Source organism: Pan paniscus, chromosome 11 (genome assembly GCF_029289425.2).
Source record: "Pan paniscus chromosome 11, NHGRI_mPanPan1-v2.0_pri, whole genome shotgun sequence".
NCBI lineage: Eukaryota > Metazoa > Chordata > Mammalia > Primates > Hominidae > Pan > Pan paniscus.
This window is the reverse complement of record NC_073260.2, coordinates 52,980,821-52,986,387: the sequence shown is the minus strand read 5'-3', so window position 1 is coordinate 52,986,387 and position 5,567 is coordinate 52,980,821. Positions and strand designations below refer to the sequence as shown.

General features: G+C 42.1%; 1 non-coding gene across 1 annotated transcript; it reads right to left on the bottom strand.

Annotated features, from left to right (window-relative positions):
* Positions 1-1,644: 1,644 nt before the first annotated feature.
* On the bottom strand, positions 1,645-1,835 carry LOC117974442 (U2 spliceosomal RNA). The gene has a single exon (XR_004664473.1). It is a non-coding gene; the product is annotated as a U2 spliceosomal RNA (small nuclear RNA).
* Between the last annotated feature and the right edge of the window lie 3,732 nt (positions 1,836-5,567).

The following is a 5,567-nucleotide window of genomic DNA, read 5'->3' as shown; positions in this document are numbered from 1 at the left end:
ATTACAGGCATGCACCACCACGCCTGGATAATTTTTTTTTTTTTTGGATTTTTAGTAGAGACAGGATTTTGCCATATTGGCCAGGCTGGTCTTGTACTCCTGACCTCAGGTGATCCACCTGTCTCAGCCTCCCAAAGTGCTGGGAGTACAGGCGTGAGCCACTGCGCCTGGCCTAGTCTGTAGAAATTGAATAAGAGAAAGTACATAATTTAGCTAGGAGTTGTATCCTCCCAAAATTGATTTTGAGTAAAAAATGTGGCTGGAAAATGAAAGACATGTGTCTCAGTTCATTTTGTGTTGCTACAAAGGAATACCTGAGGGTGGGTAATTTATAAAGAAAAGATGCTTATTTGGCTCACGGTTCTGCAGGCTCTACAAGAAGCATGGTGCCAGCTGTCTTCAACAATCAGTACTTGTGGGGACTAATAAAGTGAGAACTCACTACTATGAGGATGGCAACAAGCCGTTCATGAGGGATCCGTTCCCATCATCCAGACACCTCCCACCAGGCCCCACCTCCAACACTAAGGATCAAATTTCAACATGACACTCGATGGGGTCAAATATGTGAACTATAGCAACATGATAAGAAGGAAAAAAAAGAAAAAGAAAAAGATGAGAAAATTTATGTGTGTGTGTGTGTGTGTGTGTGTGTGTGAGAGAATGCTTAAGGGAGACAGGTGACATGTAACAATATGGATAAATCTTAGCAATGTAATATTAAGTGAAATAGTAATTCCCCCAAGAACATATGCAAACCTACAATCTGGAGACACGAGGTAGCACTGTAACCAAGAGGTCAAAGCTAATATCACCAACAAGGGGCCTCTGAATGTGATTTCCTAAGAAGAACATAGCACCACTTCTGTGATATTTCTGCCCAAAATGCACAACCTGATTTCCATCAAAAGGGAACATCAGGAGAACATAAATTGAGGTACATTAATAAAATACCAGTCACCGACATGTTAAAACTCCTGAAATTCACAATGTTAATGTCACAAAAAGGCTGGAGAAATGTTTCAGATTAAAGAAGACTGAAGAGACGCAACAATTGAACATAATATGTGATTCTGGACCAGATTACGTCCTTGAAAAAATTTCTATAAAAAGTATTATTGTGACAATTGACAAAACTTAAACATGGACTATATATAAGATACAAGTATGGTATCTATATTACATTTCCTCATTTGTGGTTATATAAGCATTGCCTCATTCTTAGGAAATACACATGGATATATTAAGGAGTAAAAAAGTAAGATATATGTAACCTATTTTCAAATGATTTGTAGAATAATATATATTATCTATTCATATAATTAATATATTTATATTACATATAATACTATATTATGTTATATTACCATATATTATAATTGTATATTGTAGTAAAGCTATTATAGAGTTGTTTATATTATCCTTGCAACTTTTCTGTAAGTTTGAACTTATTTTATTTTCATTTTTTTTTTTTTTTTTTGAGATGGAGTCTCACTCTGTTGCCCAGGCTGGAGTGCAGTGGTGAGATCTCGGCTCACTGCAACCTCTGCTTCCTGGGTTCAAGTGATTCTCCTGTCTTAGCCTCCCAAGTAGCTGGGATTACAGGCACACACCACTACGCCTGGCTAATTTTTTTTTTTTTTTTTTTGGTACACCATTCCTGGAAGTACTGCAATACCAGGTCAATGCATGGAGTGGATGGGGTAAGCTCCTATTCCATCTCCTATTTCCAAAAATCCATTTAATATATTGTCCTCAGATAGAGAATGTATCAGATATTAAACTGATAAGAACAGATACTACACTCGATCTTAGCCAAAAGGCTGAGAAGTGATGCCTGGCTAATTTTTGTACTTTTAGTAGAGACAGGGTTTCACCATGTTGGCGAGGCTGGTCTTGAACTCCTGACCTCAAGTGATCTGCCAGCCTTGGCCTCCCAAAGTGCTGGGGTTACAGGTGTGAGCCACTGCACCTGGCCTGAACTTATTTTAAGATAAAAGGTAAAAAATAATCTGTAAAATAACACTAGAAACAAAAAGAGTACATACAGCGCTACATCTTTTTACAAACCTAAAAAACTAGAGTAGTTTAGATAGAATAGTTGAGTAGCTGGAATTAAGCCATAGAATGAGAAAGGAGGGCATGGAGCCCAAGACTCAGCAAGCCGGTTACTCTGGGTGGGGTGCTTGCCGGTTGGGTAGCCAGCCACCAAGTGGATTGCTGGAGGACATTGTTAAGCTCTTTTTTTTTTTTTTTTTGAGACTTAGTCTCACTCTGTCACCCAGGCTGGAGTGCAGTGGCGCGATCTCGGCTCACTGCAACCTTCGCCTCCCAGGTTCAAGCGATTCTCCAGCCTCAGCCTCCCAAGTAGCTGAGACTACAGGCATGAGGCCACCACGCCTGGCTAATTTTTGTATTTTTAGTAGAGATGGGATTTCACCATGTCGGCCAGGATGGTCTCGATCTATTGACTTCATGATCCACCCGCCTCAGCTGGGATTACAGGTGTGAGCCACTGTGCCTGGTGAGATCCTCATTTTTGTTTCAGTGGTTGTTAGATTCATGGAAGGTTATTACATTACTAAAATCAAGCAATCAGAAAAAAACATGAACCAACGAATAGAGGACCATGCATGGGACCTAGCAAGACTGCCATGACACACACAATGTGATTAATCTGTTTGTTTTCATCTGAGGCCAAAACACAAAAAAAATACAGAAAGAGAGGGAGTAGGAGAAGAGAGATGGGGGTAGAGGGAAAGAAAGAGACTGGGAAATCAAGGAGTAGGGAAAGAAAAGTGCTTCAGGTTTTTTGAAGGAAAATAATAAAACAACTCTGGAGATAATAAACTGGAACGACAGAGTGGGAAAAGATGTAGCAAATTTTCAAGAGACGATAAGAATGGATTGGAGGAAGCTGAAAGACCAAGGAATGGGAATGCTGAGGCAGAAAAAAGACTAAGTAGTATTTCTGAGCCGCAAGAGGGACACTCTGTCTCCACAGAAGGGTGTCAGCCAGAGGGCTGGATTCCAGGAAAGGGTGATGTGGTTAAACAACAGACCAAGGTTTGGTCTAAAGGAAGGCTGACACTTAGCCAGCTGGGGTTTTCCAAAAACTTGGAGTGTTGTGGTCACTTCTGGCTTCTTCAATACTCCAGGCTATTAATTAGGAGGAACCGCTAGATTAACCTGCGGCCATAATCACGTCTGATGAGGGCTTATGTACAGAGGCTTATTGTCGGTAATTGAGGGGACTCCTCTGGGAGCTGCCGTCCTGTTGCAGGCTTTCTGGTGCCCAGTGTGGGAATAATGCATACTGGGAGCACACAAGGGAAACTGGGCTTGTGCAGGATGCAGATGCACTTACCAAGGAAACGTATCACTCCCAAACGTTGTGCTGGAGCCTCTGGGTGCACAATGACCACTGACCAGTGAACAGGGGCGGGACTTGTCAGCAGTAAAAGGACCAGGATATTTAGAAATATTCAAGCCATCTGGAGCCCGGCAAAAGTTCATTCCGTCCTTCCTGTCTTCTGCTCTATGGCCTCTGGACACAACCATGCCACGAACAAAACCAACCAAAGAAAGTGCCTCCACTGCGCAGGGAGGGGAGGGTCCCATTCACCTGGTGATTCAATCAGTCCTGATGAAGAGGGAAAAGGAGGCTGCTGCGAGCTGGCTCCTTCTGTGACTGCTCCTCACCTCAGGTGTGCTCCTGTCCTGCTAAGCTAACCCTAGATCCCTGAACAAATGAGGCTTTCCTCTCATCACCTGCTCCTTTTGGAATGTCCTTATTTCCCTTTCTTTGTCCACCTGGGGAATGAATACTTTTAAAAAATTTAAATGGAGTATGAGGTCAAGAGATCAAGACCATCCTGGCCAACATGGTGAAACCCTGTCTCTACTAAAAATACAAAAATATTAGCTGGGCGTGGTGGCATGCACCTGTAGTCCCAGCTACTCAGGAGGCTGAGGCAGGAGAATCGCTTGAACCTGGGAGGCGGAGGTTGCAGTGAGCCGAGATCGCGCTATTGCACTCCAGCCTGGTGCCCAAGCGAGACTCCATCTCAAAAAAAAAAAAGACAAAAAACAAAACAACAAAAACAATTTAAACACTGTGTTGTAGCGGTAGTTTTCATATAAAATGTTCCTTGATATTCTATGCCCTGCCCCATTCCACATACACACAGGATTTCCCATGCCTTGGCAATCCCTCTTACGCTCTTTGGATGTTTTTCAGAGAGCCCTTTACTACACTGGTTTATTTACATATCTTTTTTTTCTCAACTTTTCTCCCTTGAGACAGAAAATTAAAATCAGTGCTCAATAAATTTTGGTTAAGTGAATAATAAGCACTAACCACAAGCCGGGCCAAGTGCGTGCCTTACACACCTTCCTTCATTTAAGCCTTCACGCAGCCTATCAGGTGGTGACTATTATTATTAATCCTCTCCTTACAGATGAGGAAATAAAGGCTCAAAAAGGTTAAGCCATTTGTCCAACATCATATTACTATTAATATTATTTTTAATGCATCATTCAAATGACACCAAGATCATATTACTATTAAGTGGTAGAAATTGGATTTAAACCTACATAGTCTGACTCAGCATTCTCCCCCTTAACTCCTGCATGGTGCTGCCTCCTGAATAATCAAGAGTTATAGGTTTGGCCAGGGACAGTGGCTCATGTCTTTAATCCCAACACTTTGGGAGGCTGAGGAGGGAGGATCACTTGAGCCCGGGAGTTAGAGACCAGCCTGGGCAACATAGCAAGATCCTGTCGCTACAAAAAAAAATTAAAAATGAGCTGGGCATGGTGGCATGTGCCCAGCTCTTTGAGAGGCTGAGGCAGGAAGATCGCTTGAGCCCAGGAGTTCAAGGCTGCGGTGAGCTATGATTGCACCACTGCACTCCAGCCTGGGTAACAGAGTGAGACCCTGTCTCCAAAAAAAGAGTTATAGGTTAGTCAAGATACCAAAATACTGGGCTTTTCTACACTGCAAGTATTTCGAGGCTCAGTGTAATTGCAATGCAATGTTTAATCGTGATGGATGTATATAAAATCTAAGACACAGACTTTGCCTCAAGGAGTCTGTGAACCATTTGAGAACCTTCAACTACTATTGGGAATGATTGGTGAATGATGTAAAGTATTATGAACTACCTTCTACATATTTTGGTGCCTCTGGGTACAAGGCATCTTGCTATATATTGTGAGAGATTAAAAAGATCAATGAATACAGTTAACTATACCATCCCACCATCCTAGTTTTCCAGGATGGAATGGATTTTCTTTTTTTTTTTTTTTTGAGACAGCGTCTCACTCTGTCACCCAGGCTGGAGTGCAGTGGTGTGATCATGGCTCACTGCAGCCTTGACCCACCAGACTCAAGTGATCCTCCCACCTCAGCCTCCCATGGGGACACACCACCATGTCCGGCTAATTTTTTTTTTTTTTTTTAAAGACAGGGTCTTGCGAAGTTACCCAGGCTTGGACTGGATTTTCTAAAAAATAAAAGTTTACTGAGATGTAAGTCATATACTACAACACTTTCCCTTTTAAAT